Source organism: Hemiscyllium ocellatum, chromosome 12 (assembly GCF_020745735.1).
Source record: "Hemiscyllium ocellatum isolate sHemOce1 chromosome 12, sHemOce1.pat.X.cur, whole genome shotgun sequence".
Taxonomy (NCBI): Eukaryota; Metazoa; Chordata; class Chondrichthyes; order Orectolobiformes; family Hemiscylliidae; genus Hemiscyllium; species Hemiscyllium ocellatum.
Genome location: NC_083412.1, coordinates 22,839,324 through 22,853,770, shown reverse-complemented (window position 1 = coordinate 22,853,770; position 14,447 = coordinate 22,839,324).

Below are 14,447 nucleotides of genomic sequence, written 5' to 3'. Positions count from 1 at the left end.
ATCAACAGTGCTCTGTTTAGAAATTTTTCTAAACTTTCCTCAACTGTGTTTGAGTTCATTGCAACTTGCAGTCCAATCGTACCCTTCTATCAAAACTTCATAGTTTTATAAATTATCTGATTTCCTCTTGCTCTTCACTGACTGCATTTCAAATAGTTCCAGTATCTCTAGTTTATCTTAACTGTACTTTTCAAATTCCTTACAACTGGGTATACACTGATTTGTGCCTTTTAATATTTTTACAATTTAACAGATCACTCAAAATTGCATTAGTGATTGCACTTATGAAGATGTGGGTGTACTGTACCTTTTTTAAGAAAGTTAAAAGCTAAGTAGAACTACATGACAGTACCAGTGTTCTCAATAAGATACAATGTAACATGTGGTCCAGCAGTTAGAGTAGCTAGTTGCTTGGTGACAAACCAATTTGAATTTTGCCAATCAGTTTAAATTATATTTAAGTTGTGAAATTATATAATAGTCTAGCTCTGTTTAAAGGTGCATTTTATCGATCAGTAATCTGTGAAGCTAAAATCCCAAAGAAGAAAAGATGATTCGAAACCTGAGTGGCTTTGAAATTTTGAATGTTTTCAGTAAATCCTAAACCCCCCCCAACCAATTATTGGCCTGTTCTCATAGAAGGGAAAGTAAAAGATAGGTTAGAGGAAAGGGTTGTAAATAGCTATTACTTAATTATTCTCTAATATACTTTAAGAAATAATGTTGTAGCTTTTACTTGAACTTGGCGCCTCAACTTTTCACAGATAACTGCATGGGATAAAGTTTGTGTTGCTGGCCTAAATTAAACAGGACGATTTACCCCATGTCATAACATTTTTCATATACTGTCTTAATGTAGCATTACTGATTTTAACACTACATAATGTTTCTTGATGTAGCCTAGAATTTGGGGTTTTTTTATTTTATTGTCCCTTCAATGATTTTGTGTTTTAACCCTTTGATTTTCTTCTGCTCATCCAGGCTGACAATGTTCCCAAACTAAACTAGTCCACCTATCTATGTTTTGGCCCATATTCCTCCAACCTTTCCTTATTGAACATTTTGTAACTGTACCTGCAACCACCAATCCCACTGGCAGTTCATTCCATAGACAAGACACTTTTTTTTTTCAAAAATAAGTTGCCCCTTGTGTCCTCTTTTAAGTCTTCTTCTCACTTGAAAAATATTCTCCTAGTTTTGAACTCGTCCATTCCAAGCACTTGCTATTCGTGTTTTACAGGCCCCTCATGGTTTTATAAACCTCCTATAAGGTAACCCCTCAAATCCTTCAGTCCAATGAAAAAAGGCCTAGCCAGTCCACTAATTTTTATAACTCAAACCCTCTTTTTTTTTTTCCCTAGCAACATCCTGGTAAATCTTTTCTGAATCCCCTCTAATTTAATAATATCCTTCCTATCAGAGTGACCAGAACTGTATACAATACTCCAGAGGAGGCTCACTGCCAATCTTTATAACTTCAGCATGATGTTCTGACTTAAATCTGAGCACTGAAGGCAAGCATTAAATGCCTTCTTACCCAGCCTACTATATGTGATATAATTTTCAAAGAATTATGTCTCTGTTCTAGAATACTATCCAAGGCCCTACTTTTAACTGTGTAAATCCTGCCCTTGTTTGTTTATCAAAATGCAATCCCTCACATTATCCGAATCAAACTTCATCTGCTACTCCTCAGCTCGTTGACCCAATTGATCAATATCTCTTTGTAATCTTAACTAACCTTCACTGTGCACTATACCACTAATTTTGGTGTCATCTGTAAACTTACTAACTACGCCTCCTATATTCTTATCCAATCGCTTATAAATGACAGACAAAAGCAGACCCAGTACCGATCCTCATGGAACACCACTGGTCACAGTCCTGCAGTCCGTCAAACAACCCTTGTCCACCTACCTCTGTCTCCTAACATCAAGCCAATCTCTTATCCAATTGGCAAGCTCATCCTAAATCCCATCTAATTTTAACTTTACTAATTCATCTTGCATGCGGCACCTCCAAAGGCTTTGGTAAAGTCCAAGTAAACAATGTCAACTGCTCTACATCCTATTTGGTTACTTATTCAAATAAGCTCCATCAAGTTTGAGACTCTTTCCTTCACGTAAAGCCATGCTGATTAATCATTCCTTGCCTCTCCAAATGCACATGAATTCATCTTTTCAGAATTACCCACCACCAATGTTGGACTTGTAGGTCTAAAGGTCCAAGATTTCTCCTTACCACCTTTCTTAAACAAAGGCACAACATTAACCATCCTCCAGTGGTTATAACGCATGGTTATAGATACAAATAGTTCTATAACCACAATTTTCTCCCTAACTTCATAACATCCTGGGATACATTTGATCAGTTCTGGGAGATTTATCTTTCTTAGACCTCATTACTTCCTGTTCTGTAATGTGAGCTGTTTTCAAAACATCAGTATTTGCTGGAGTTCTCTAAACTTCATTTTTTTTTCTCCACAGTAAAAACTGACATGACATATTCATTTAATATCTCCCCCATCTCCTGAGGTTCAACACTAAGATGACCTCATTTGATCTTTAAGAGGCCCTACTCTCTCCAGTTGTTTTTTGCTCTTAGTGAACTTGTAAAATGTCTTTGGATTATCCTTTTCTGCCAAGGCTATCTCATTTCCTTTCTCCCTTCCCCCCCCCCCCCCCCCCCCCCCCCCCCAACTTGCCTTCCTGATTTTCTTCTTAAGAATGCTCTATTTTATTCTATATGCTTCCAGAGATTAATTTGATTCCAGTTATCTCTGTTTTTATCCTTGGCTAGAACTTCAGTATCTTTTCATCCATTGTACACTCATCCTACCAGCTGTCTTTGACTCTTCAGAGGCATTGTGTTCCTGTTTCTTTAGTTTTCACACTTTTGACAGCCTCCCATTTGTCAGCCAACCCTGTACCTGCAAACAGTCAACTTTTGAAAGTTCTTGTCCCCTATCATTAAAATTTGCCTTACTCCAATTAAAATTTTAACTTTTATAGAAGGCTTATCCTTTTCAATAACAATTTTTTAAAAGAAAATTGATTACTAATCCCAAAGTAACACTTTCCCCGACTAACACTTCCGTCTCAAGAAAGGTCAAGTCTTGCTCTTTCTCTAGTAGAAGCATTTATATATTGATAAAGAAAATTTTGTTCAATGTACTTACCAAATTTCTCCCGGTCTTTGACTAGGACTGACAGTGTTAAAGTTTATGCTTGGGAAATTAAAATCCTCTACTACTACAATGCTGTTATTCTTGCATCCATCTGATATCTCTACATGTTTGCTCCTCAATTTCCCTCTGACTATATTGATGGGCCTTTAGGTACACTCTCATCAAAACAATCATCCATTTCTTCTTTTCTAATTTCAACCCATGTATTTTCACTGGATGACCCCTGATAATATCCTTTCTCATTACAGTAGCAATGTTTGTCTTTCCATTCAAATACGCACCCATTCCATGTGGCTTTTTTCCCCAAATGGATGAACTCCTTGATCAACAAGAAATTGTACCTGCCACTTGTCTGTCTTCACTTTGGCTTCCTCATTTGCAAAATAGTCAATGTCATAGTCTCTGCCACCACATCATCCCAGTTCTTGTTTGATATAAAGCCTTGGAAACTCTGGACAATTCTTCATTTTAGTATGGATGATTTTTGACAGCTATTCACTTTGGAAGATTATGGACTGTACTATTTTGTACCTGTAGAGACCAAATTGTGTGGCAGTTCCTTCAGAAGAGTAGCTTTGGCTGGATTGACCATTTCCCCTTTTCTACCACTTTTTACCTGTTGTTTTTAATTCCCCCTCCCGCAACAAGTCCTTACTGACTGCTTGTCTCCCATGCATTCCAGTCAGCAGTGAAGATTTCCCATGTATCAGATTTGTCTCAGTTAATCCTAGGTCTCACCTATAGACATTCTAAGTTTAAGTGAACTTAAGAACAGTTTGGTTAACTTTTTTTCAATTGCACATTAGCCTGGTTGTTATAAGACATTGGCCTAATTTCTGCTCCTATCAGCCCATCGAGTCTGCTCTGTCTTTCAATCGTGGATTAAGTTTCTCAACCCCATTCTCCTGTTTTCTCCCCGTAGCCCTTGTGAAAGGGATCAATCTGGCTATCCGTCTCCATCTTAAATGTACCCTGACCTGGTCTTCCGTGGCAGTGAATTCCATAGATTTACCACTCTGGCTGAAAATGTTTCCCTTATCTCTGTTCTAAAAGGCCTTGCATTTACTTTAAGGCTGTGCCCTCTGGTCCTAGTTTCTCTCAACAGTGGAAACATCTTCCCAACATCCACTGTCCAGACTGCTATTCTGTAAGAATCAATTAGATTCTTCCCTCTCCAAGTATAAACCCAGAGTCCTTGAATGTTCCTCCTTAACCTTTTCGTTCTTGGGATCATTCACGCTAACTGCCTCTGAACATGCTCAAAGGCTAATACATCCTTCCTCAGATAAGGGGCCCAAAACCATGCACAATGCTCCAAATGTGGCCTGACCAGAGCCTTAGAGATTCAGAAGTACATCCCTGCTTTTATATTCAAGTCTCTGGCATTAATTTTGCAATGTTGCATTTGCCTTCTTAACTACTGACCCAACCTGCAAGTTTACCTTGAGAATCCTGGATTAGAACTCTCAAGTCTCTGCATTTCTGACTACTTAATTTTCTCTGATTTAGAAAATAATCCATGCTGTATTCTTACCAAAGTGCATGACCTCACACTTTTTTCCCCAATGTTGTATTCCATCTGCCGCTTCTTTGCCCACTCTCCTAACCTGTCTAAATCCTTCTACAGCCTCCCTGCCGCCTCAGTACGAAGTGTCCCTCTAAATATCTTCGTATTGTCTGCAAACTTAGCCAAAATGCCCTCCGTTCCTTCATTTAGATTATTAATATATGAAGTGAAAACACTGACCCTTGTGGAACACCACTTGCTGGGTGCCATCTTGAAAAAGGTCCTTTTATTCACACACTGCTTTTTGCCAGACAGCCAAGTTTCTATCCATGCTCGCATCTTGCCTCTCACATCTTATCTTGCTTGGCAGCCTCTTGTACGTCACATTATCAAAGGCCTCCTTGTAGTCCAGGTAGGTAATATCTGTTGGCTCTTCTTAGTCTAACCTGCTCATTAGTTCCTCGAGGAATGCTAGTAGGTTTGTCAGACATGACCTCCCCTTGATGAAACCATGCTGACTTTGCCTATTTTACCATGCATTTCCAAGTATTCAGAAATCTCATCCTTCACAATGGACACCTAAATCTTACCCATGAATGAGGTTAGGCTAATCGGCCTGTAATTTTTCTTCTTTTGCCCTACTCCCTTTTTAAATAGGGGTGTCATGTTAACAATTAATTGTTTTTATTGCAAGCTGTTTAAATTATTGTAAATAATAGAATATTAACATGTTGTTATCTAATAACTCAACTTTTCAGATTGTTGATAAATAACTAACAATATTTCTAGAATCCTGATCGTGTGAAAACAGGTCTGTCAGCCCAACAAGTCCACACTGGCACTCTACAAAGAGTAATCCATTCCCCCAGCCTACATTTATCCTTGCCTAAGGTACCTAACCTACACTTCCTGAACACAAGGGCAATTTAGCACAACCAATTCATATAACCTGCATCTCTTTGGACTGTGGGAGGAAACCCATGCAGACACTGGGAGAATATGTGCAAACTCCACGTAATCACCTGAGGTTGGAATTGAACCCAGGTCCCTGGTGCTGTGAGGCAGCAGTGTTAACCATTGAGCCACCATGCTGCCCTTTTATTGTACTTGTTTCTTCAAGCTTCATTGAGTAGGAGTCTAAACTGGGCAAAGCATGTCTTCGGAGATAGTGGACACTTGGTTTCATATTAAAATAATTTCAACTATTAATTTGTTTCTTTAATGTTAAATTGTAACCGCTTCTAAATCTGCAGTTTCACCATCCCATCCATACTAAGGAACAGAGCCAATAAAATTGGAAGAAAATTGAAAAGGATTGAGAAGGTTTTATTCCTAATCCAGTAACATTATGAATGTTATTTCAATTGGAGCATAGAGTAAATTAATTTGTTTAACTTATTCATTAGCTATTTTTGAAAAACAACTCTGAAAGTTCAATATTAGATATTATTAAATATGAATTTACTTTGGGGTTTTCAAAACATTCTCTTTTAGATTTACAAGTTAGATTTACAAAGAGACAAAGGCACATAAAAATCATAAATTGTGGTAACAGTGAAAAGTATTGTGCCCACTAGAGTTTCTATGGTGATATAAGTAATGGTGTAACCCAGATAAGTTTAAACCTGCTTGCCAGATTTTCTCATTAAACTGTGACAAATGATTCCATGTAGCATGATTACTTCTAGAGTTAAACAAAATAATAACTGACCCTCAAATCTGCTGTATAACACACTGGGCTATTTTAATTAACCTTGTCATGAATGTTTATGCAGTCTATCTTCCTACAGCAAGCCATAAACTCCCTGTTTATTTAGACCCTATTATCCCTTTTCTTGCATGTACAGCTTATAATTTCTTTATTCCCTAAAAGTCAAAAGGTGACCATCCTTTATTTGAACTTTAAGGAATTGATGCCGAATTCAAAGTATTTGTTTAAGTTATTGAATCCTTATGAGGAAGTAAGAATAAGCAATTCAACCTAAGCTTTCATTTCGAAGTCCTGAATCCACACAGTTTGCTCACCTTTAGTCCATGTCCCTCCTTGCTATTCCTAAGAAGTTATTGATCTGAAGAATTTAAATTAAAATAGGATTCATTGCCTTTTCAGGAAACATTTTAGAAACTTTGACTGTTGTGTTGTATGGTTAATGCGCTTCTGGGTTTAAATACTTGCAGTCTGTTTTGTACGAAGGATTATCCCTTTGTTTTTAAATTTCCTCTTAGTTTATATAGTTCCACTTAATTACTCTTCAGTCCTCTAAATTCAAGGGAATGCAAATAAATGCCATAGATTTTTCAACAGATTTAGTAGTTCAAGACGGAGCCTTTGAGGTGCTAGTGTGTACCACCACCACCAACAGAATGGTATTCCTAATGCAAGCTATATCTCTACTGTATCTTTACTATTAAGCCTTATTCAATGAAGAGAACAGGGACTACAGTAGGACAGCACCAGGTATGCCTAAAACAGATGTTAACCTGATGAAGCTGCAACATTTAGTCAGTACTTGCTGGCCGAGCACACAATACAGCAGGTGGTAAAGGTCTAAGCAATTATACAACCAACAGGCCTGCTGTAAGTTCTGCAGTCCTTCTGATCCATACATGAATGGTGCTGGACAATTAAATGACTCACTGGCGGAAGAGACTCCACAACGATTGACAACCTCCTTCCTAGGAGAACCCAGAATATAGCTCAAAAGGTGAGGCTGAAGTATTTGTAACAATTTTCAGTCAGAAGAGCCAATGTTGCTGTTGTCTGGTTTATCTCATGAACTGTGAATTTTCACTCAAGTTTTGTGCAGTACTGTGTCAAATGCCTTCTGAAAATCTGCATATGCCACATAAGCAGTGGTTCAGCTGTGTGCAAAGATCAGTTGGTTACACCACTCTACCTCAACAAATCAGCACAGAAGTGAAGGGAAGCCCTTATGAAGTCTTCATTCTTTATTTTGCATGCACATCATCTAGTGGCTGAAACACGCAGCTACAAGGAAAGCAGCAGGAACAGCCAAAAATAACAGAGACAGCAAAGGTGGAAAAAATAGGAGAGACGCAATACCAGTGAAAGAAATTAACAAACACTGAGTACGCTGAGATCTTTCTTGGATTTTCCTGGAAAACACAGATGCATTCATTCTCAAAGCTCCACACTTTACTCCAAGAATAAAACAAGGACCTCCAAAGGTAAAAAGATACAATCATTTAATTATGGACTGGACAATCAATGATACCAACAGTGCCTGCAGTTCTACTTTCAGATCCAACAATAAATGATCCACAGATGGGTACTGAAAATCTTATTTGTGGTTGATAAGGGGCTTCACAGAATTAATATTTAAAGGATTTAAATTCTTTGATCACTGGAGTATGTTTTGTGGTAAGCATAAATTATACAAGAGAGACGGTTTGCACCTTAATAGGTTGGGGACCAGCATTCTGGCAGGCAGGTTTGTTACTGCAACACAGCTGCATTTAAACTAAGTAGTGGGGGGGGGGGGGGGGGGGGGAGAGACTGGATGTTTAAGATGGGAATTGAAGGGAAAGTTAGAACAAGGGAAGTCAAGAAAGACAACTGTATCAATGAAGCACAAAACTCAAAAAGGGATCATGCGGTAAGGTTGAGTGAAATGGGAGCTGATGGGAAGGGTGAGGGCAGTAACAAATTAAAAATGCTAGATATGAATGCACGAAGCATTAGAAATAAGATGGATGAGTTTGAGGCTGTTTTGGAAATTGGCAGATATGATATTGTGGGGATAACAGATGTGGCTTCAAGTGGACAGGACCTGGCAAATGAATATTCAAAGCTATAGATGCTATCGTAAGGACAGACTGACGGGCAGAGGGGATGGGGTGGCCATGTTGGTAAGGGATGATATTCAGTCCCTTGTGTGGTTGGGGGGGGGCTAGAATCAGGGGATGTAGAGTCAATATGAATAGAGCTGAGAAGTTCTAAAGGTAAAAAGACCCTCTTGGGAGTTATCTACAGGCCCCAAACAGAAGTCTGGATGTCGGATGTAAGTTGAATCAGGAGTTGAAATTGGCCTGTCGCAAAGATATTACTACAGTTGTTATGGGGGATTTCAAAATGCAGGTAGACTGGGAGAATCAGGATGGTATTGGACCTCCAAGGAAGAGACTTCGTGGAGTGCCTCCGAGATGGATTCTTAGAGCAGCTGGTGCTGGAGCCTACCAGGGAGAAGGCAATTCTGGATCTGGTATTGTGCAACGAACCAGAATTGATCAGGGACCTCGCAGTGAAGGAGACACTAGGAGGTAGTGACCATAATACAATAAGCTTCAATCTGCAGTTTGAGAGGGAGAGGGTACAATCGGAAGTGACAATATTTCTGTTGAATAAAAGGAACTATGGAGCTATGAGGGAGGAGCTGGCCAAAGTTCAATGGTGCAATACATTAGCAGGGATGACAGTGAAGGAACAATGGCAGATATTTCTGTGTATAGTGCAGAAGATGCAGGATCAGTTCATTCCAAAAAGGAAGAAAGATCTTAGGTGGAGGCATGGGTGGCCGTGGCTGACGAGGGAAGTTAAGAAACATATACTTTTTCTCTCTTAACTTTATAACAGAGCAAAGATAAGTGGGAAAACGGAGGACTGGGAAGCTTTTAAAATACAACAGGGGATACTAAGAAGGAAATACGCAGAGAGAAAATGAGGTACGAAGGTAAACTGGCCAAAAATATAGAGGATAGTAAAAGCTTTTTTAGGTATGTGAAAGGGCAAAAAAATGGTTAAGACTAAAATTGGGCCCTTGAAGACAGAAACAGGGGACTATATTATGGGGAACAAAGAAATGGCAGAAGAATTGAATTGATATTTCAGATCTGTGTTCGCTGGGGAAGACACCAGCAATCTCCCTGAGGTAACAGTGGCTGAAGGACCTGAACTTAAGGGAATTTATATTTGCCAGGAATTGGTGTTGGAGAGACAGTTAGGTTTGAAGGTTGATAAGTCCCGGGGCCTGATGGTCTACATCCCAGGGTACTGAAGGAGGTGGCTCGAGAAATCGTGGATGCATTGGTGATTTTTTCCAGAGTTCAATAGATTCGGGAGCAGTTCCTACGGATTGGAGGGTGGCTAATGTTGTACCACTTTTTAAGAAAGGTGGGAGAGAGAAAGCAGGAAATTATAGACCAGTTAGTCTGACCTCAGTGGTGGGAAAGATGCTGGAGTCTACTATAAAGGATGAAATTATGACACATCTGGATAGTAGTAACAGTATAGGTCAGAGTCAGCATGGATTTTTGAAAGGGAAATCATGCTTGACTAATCTTATGGAATTTTTTGAGGATGTAACTCTGAAGATGGACGAGGGAGATCCAGTAGATGTATTGTACCTGGACTTTATCAAAAGCTTTCTGAAAGTCCCACATAGGAGGTTAGTGAGCAAAATTAGGGCGCATGGTACTGGGGGCAAAGTACTGACTTGGATTGAAAGTTGGTTGGCTGACAGGAAACAAAGAGTAGTGATAAATGGCTCCATTTCGGAATGGCAGGCAGTGACCAGTGGGGTACCGCAGGGATCAGTGCTGGTACCGCAGCTTTTTACAATATATATTAATGTTTTGGAGATGGTATTAGTAATAATATTAGCAAATTTGCTGATGATACTAAGGGGGAAATGTGAGGAGGATGTTAGGAGATTACAAGGTGACCTGGACAGGTTAGGTGAGTGGTCTGATGCATATTAGATGCAGTTTAATGTGGATAAATGTATGGTTATCCACTTTGGTGGCAAGAACAGGAAGGCAGATTACTACCTAAATGGAATCAATTTAGGTAAAGGGGCAGTACAACAAGATCTGGGTGTTCTTGTACACCAGTCAATGAAGGTAAGCATGTAGGTACTGCAGGTAGTGAAGAAGGCTAATAGCATTCTGGCCTTCATAACAAGAGGGATTGAGTATAGAAACAAAGAGGTTCTTCTGCAGCTGTACAGGGCCCTGGTGAGACCACACCTCGAGTACTGTGTGCAGTTCTGGTCTCCAAATTTGAGGAAAGACATTCTGGCTATTGAGAGAGTGCAGCGTAGGTTCACAAGGTCAATTCCTGGAATGGCAGGACTACCTTGCGCTGAAAGTCTGGAGCAACTGGGCTTGTATACCCTTGAGGAGAAAGTGAGGACTGCAGATCAGAACTGAAAATGTGTTGCTGGAAAAGCACAGCAGGTCAGGCAGCATCTAAGGAGCAGGAGAATCGACGTTTCGGGCATGAGCCCTTTAGGAATGAGGAGAGTGTGCCAGCAGGCTAAGATATAAGGTAGGAAGGAGGGACTTGGGGAAGGGGTGTTGGAAATATGTTAGGTGGAAGGAGGTTAAGGTGAGGGTGATAGGCCGGAGTGGGGGTGGGGGCGGAGAGGTCAGGAAGAAGATTGCAGGTTATGAAGGTGATGCTGAGTTCGAGGGTTGGGGTTGGAGCGTTCCTAGGCGAAAGATGAGGCCTCATTCCTGAAGAAGGGCTCATGCCCGAAACGTTGATTCTCCTGCTCTTTGGATGCTGTCTGACCTGCTGCGCTTTTCCAGCAACACATTTTCAGCTTGTATACCCTTGAGTTTAGAAGATTGAGAGGGGATCTGATTGAGACATATAAGATTATTAAAGGATTGGACACGCTGGAGGCAGGAAACATGCTTCTGCTGATGGGTGTGTGCCGAACCAGAGGACACAGCTTAAAAATACGGGGTTGACCATTTAGGACAGAGATGAGGAGAAACTTCTTCACCCAGAGAATGGTGGCTGTGTGGAATGCTCTGCCCCAGAGGGCAGTGGAGGTCCAGTCTCTGGATTTATTTAAGAAAGAGTTGGATAGAGCTGTCAAGGATAGTGGAATCAAGGGTTATGGAGATAAGGCAGGAACAGGATACTGATTAAGGATGATCAGCCGTGATCATATTGAATGGTAGTGCAGGCTCGAAGGGCAGAATGGCCTACTCCTGCACCTATTGTCTATTATCTTGTCTTTCTGTGGTGGTCTTTGAGAACTGGAAGATTGTCGAGGATCAGCTCAATGTAAAAATTAGCTTCAGGAATAATAGATTCCATATTGTCATATACACGGCAAGCCTAAAAGCCAATGACCAGTTTGTCAGATGATACTGCAGCAAAGAAAATGAATGTAAATTTTCCAACATGGAACTCATAAAGAATCAATGAGATAGTTATTGACTCTACATCACTTAAAAGCTTCAGGTAGAATCTTCTGGACAAGACAAAAGGCTATTGCACTGATGTACTAATTTAAGGTGAATGCAAGTATGAAGCCATGATGGCAGGCCAACAATTATTACATCCATTAGTGCAACCAACACTATAGCCACAGTCAGCAAAGTATACCAAGCAAACAGGATCTCTAACGGATATGACTTGTCACACATAGCCAAAAACTGTGCAGTTTTTCTTCATATCAAAGGACCTTGGGCATGCACACACTGAAAATATGGTGTAAAAGGCTAATCCTGACCCCAGAACAGAATACAAGTGACCAACGGGACATTCAATCCATAACTCTCATGGCATTAAAAGTATTAAGAACACACACAAATACATTGAAGTATACAGTCCGCTGAGCAAAAGGCAAAATTCAAAAGAGGATCAAGCATTCTATATTGTTGATGATGTATTATATCTCACGATTAATGTGCAGTATAGTTTTAAGGGGCATAATTATGATATCATCAAGATGTCATAAGTATGTGACCTGAAAATATTCAAGTTTCAGACTCCATCTTAGCTGGGGCCACTCGAAACATGACACACATTCATGGAAGTATGGCAATGATTGTAAATGAATACCTTAACATTAGCTGAGACATAGATGTACCTATTACTGTATGTATGTATGTATCAAGAACTGTTCGTGTTGAATTTTTCAATAGCACATTTCTCCTGTCTGGTTCTTACATTACAAGAGCTCACATAAGCATTGTCACATCAGGTACGATAACCTGCTGGAATTAAAGCCCACATTATTGTGACACATCATGGTGAGCAACAATAGCTCTTCATAAGAAGTTCCAAGTTAACAAAGTTAGAAGTAAACAGAAAGCCATAGGCATAAATTTGGAGCTTTCCTAAACAAAGTGCAGCCTTTGAAATTCTTAAAGAGTTTTCTAATTTAACCACGCCTACCTTTGTGGTTGCACAAGTGCCATCCAGTAATAGAACGATACCATCCTCTTTCTTAAGAAAGCAATCTTAAAGTTCAGTAAAGGAGCACCAAAGTGAAACAGAAGCAGGAATGAGAAAAATAAAAGGAGAGAAGCTAAAACATATATGAAAAGTAAAATCAAAATTCAAAGCTCTTCAATGAGAAATGGAAAGTAGACATAATTGGCTGTCCAATCATAATTATACTTTCATTGAATTAAAGATATTCAAGCAATATATGTAGCTTTGCTTAACAGATCAAATAATAAATGATCATGGAAAAAGATCTCTTGAAGTCTTGCTTGCCATTGGCAAGGAGGTGCTTTGAGAATGAATGCATCTGTGTTTTCCAGGAAAATCCAGATAAGATCTCAGAGTACTCTAAAACAAGTGAAAGGTACAAATTATCTTCATGATTATTAGATTCCAACTCTTACCATATAGACAGCAACTGCAAGAGCCTATTAACTAATTTGTCAGAAAATGCCTATTTCCTATGCTTAATGCATTCAGGCAATATGGCACGAGCACCTGACCCATGGCAAGCAAATCAATAGCTTTGCTAAGCACCTCCGCTGTGGGTTCAGCATTTAGTTCTACCAAAATGAGCAGGATTTCCATGGTGTCTAGTACTTCCTCTTAAACATAATTATAAATTTTATTAAAGAGCAATGGAAAATTATCAATTACCTTACATGTTGTAAGGGTATTGTGTAAGTGGCTTGCATACCTTCAAGCCATTTAAACAATAATATGACAATAGACAATAGATGCGGGAGTAGGCCATTCAGCCCTTCGAGCCTGCACCGCCATTCAGTATAATCATGGCTGATCATTCCTAATTAGTATCCTCTTCCTGCCTTATCTCCATAACCATTGATTCCACTATCTTTGATAGCTCTATCCAACTCTTTCTTAAATGAATCCAGAGACTGGGCCTCCATTGCCCTCTGGGGCAGAGCATTCCACACAGCCACCACTCTCTGGGTGAAGAAGTTTCTCCTCATCTCTATCCTAAATGGTCTACCCCATATTTTTAAGCTGTGTTCTCTGGTTCGGCACTCACCCATCAACGGAAACATGTTTCCTGCTGCCAGAGTGTCCAATCCTTTCATAATCTTATATGTCTCAATCAGATCCCCTCTCAGTCTTCTAAACTAATATGTTTGTTTAGAATATTCTGTATTTGCGGATGAGCCAAACATCTTTTGCCTTTCCATCAAAAAACTGAATGGTCTGACAAAGTTATGATTTCTGACTGCTTTCTTAATTATTAAAATCAAGCTGTCCAAGTACTTAAAGTTGTTTGCACTGTATATGTTCTGCTTAAGGATAGGAAACATAATTGTGCTTCTTAGACTTGCAAGTGATGCTAGAGAGTTTATACCACGTAGAAGTTTGATATACCACTACACCCATTTAGATGTTCTCTGTTGAAACAACAGAGTGTGGACTGCTATAAGTCAAAATCACATTTTATCCAGATTTCTTTCTCCTCAAATTTTCCATACTTAGTGATTCAAAACATGAAAAACATTCTCAGCACAAAGTTATTTGGTATTGGGCACATTGAATCCATC